Raw genomic sequence first — 2332 nt, forward strand, 5'->3', positions numbered from 1 at the left:
TGTGTGTGTGTGTGTGTGTGTGTGTGTGTGTGTGTGTGTGTGTGTGTGTGTATTTTTGCAGTACTGGGATATAAAGTCAGGGCCCCATGCTTGCCTGGAAAGTACTCTACCTCATGTATATTTGGGAGACAGCAATACTGAAATGGTAACTGGTTTATGAGCTAGCTTCGGCTTTTAATATGTGTCCCATGCTTTCTCCTCCAAGCCTTCTCCCTTCCTGGGCACTAAATTGCTCTACCCCCATGTTTCAGTATGTATTTCAGATTCATTTTTAAACCATTCCCACATCCAAAAATTAATATTATTTTAAATATCATTTCTGTGCCAGCAGTGTTGGACTTCCCAGTATTGTTCCAGAAATATTCTTCTTTTTCTCAGCCAGTGTATTTGACTGAGGATTTACATAGGGTTTACAATGAGTTTGGCTGATGAGAGTCATTAAACAATTTTAATGTCTAACATTTTTCCCTCTCTCTCTTTTTTTAAAGAAATGATATTTATTTGGTGAGGAAATTTGATCCTGAGGAGAATAGCACACACTGTAGGCTTGTGGTGCCATTTGACACATTCACCTATCTTCTGTTTCCTGTAAACTGGAGATTGTAGATCTACATGCTTGAGTATATCTAAGATTTTTTTGTTTTGCAAGATGATCCTATGTCTTGTAATAGTACATCAGAGATGTCTGACATTTGACACATATTTTCTTCCTTCATTCTATTTTATTTTTACTTTTTTTTGGTTTACTTCTTGTAATGCTCAGGTTGGCAGAAGGGTATAGGTATTGTCAGCCTGATTCATGCACTGCTTCTCCCATAGTTCTGGGATGATGAGTAATTATTTCATTACTCATTGAGTTATTCCCTCTGAAGTTACTAAAGGGGAATTCTTTTATAACGAAAACTTCTTTAGGCCAGGCACAGTGGCTCATACCTGTTAGAACAGCTTCTTGGGAAGCACTGATCTGGAGGATATTGCTTGAAGGCCAGCAAGGGCAAAAAATTGACAAAGACCCTTGGCTCCCCCCCACCCCCATCATTCTAACCTGGGTCTGGTGAAACATTGCTGTCATCCCAGCTATGCAGAAAGAATAAAGAGAAGGATCACAGCCTAGGCAGATTTAAGCAGAAACTGTGAGAACTTATATCCCAAAATAGCAAGCAGGAGGGACCAAAGGCATAGCTCAAGTGGTAGAGCACCAGCCTAACAAGCATGAGTCCATGAATTCAACCTCTAGTATCACTAAAAATGAAAAAAAACACCACTTTTCTTATCAATTATTTAACTACTAGCAATAGAGTTCATATAGGAAAGGCAGGATAATAGTTGACCTTTTTTGTGTGTCTTTTCTCATTTTCTACTTTTGGTACTGGGGACTGAACCCAGGACGTTGCATTTGCTAGGCAAATGCCTTTGCCACTGAGCTACTTCCCAGCCCAGTTGGCTTTTATTCTATCCTTTATCAGATTGAGAAAGAGGAATTTATGTATTAGCAATCCTCAAATGAAATTTGCTTTTTTAAAAATATAATTATGACATAGACTTTTAAATATATTTTTTATTGTAAAGATGCTGTACAGAGGGGTTACAGTTACTTGAGTAAGTAGGGAGTACATTTCCTATCAAGCATTTTTACCTTCCTCCTCTGTATTCCCCTACCATCCCTTCCCTCCCCACCTTCCATTCCGAACTCTTCCCCTCCCAATTTGTGAAGTTCTTTTTCAACAGAGTGGCTTGTACATCCCTTATTACAATGGATCAACCTATACCCTTATTTCAGCATTTTGTTATTTCCCTTCCCCTCCCTAAATTAGAAAAATGTATATACAAGATGCAGGGCACAGACATCAAATACAGTGAAAACAGGGGTTATATTATAGGGGAAGCACATACAAAAGAAGGAAAAAAATCACATTGTACATTAAAAACAACAGCAACAAAGATAAAACCTCTTGTATCCTTATCTTGGGGCTCATTTCACTTAACATCATCTTATGTGGTCATATGTACACAGCTTTTGACTTTTTTTGCTTGTCTGGTAAGATTATCCTAGATGTATACTAGTTATTGCAAATAAGGTACATACAGACTTTTTAAAGAAAGTATTTGATGTATTTTTACATACCACCACCACCACCACAAGACTTTCTGCTAGCTATACTGCCTCACCTCTGGTAGGTGAGAGTGAAGAATTTGGCTCCTGCTCTCTCTCTCTCTCTCTGTTAAATAAGTTTTTTATTGTGAAAAATACTGTACAGAGGGGTTACAGTTACATGAGCAAGGTAATGAGTACATTTCTTATCAAGCATTGTTGCCTCCTCCTTTGTTTTTC

This window comes from Dipodomys ordii, unplaced genomic scaffold, assembly GCF_000151885.1.
Source record: "Dipodomys ordii isolate 6190 unplaced genomic scaffold, Dord_2.0 Scaffold34, whole genome shotgun sequence".
NCBI classification, from domain to species: Eukaryota; Metazoa; Chordata; class Mammalia; order Rodentia; family Heteromyidae; genus Dipodomys; species Dipodomys ordii.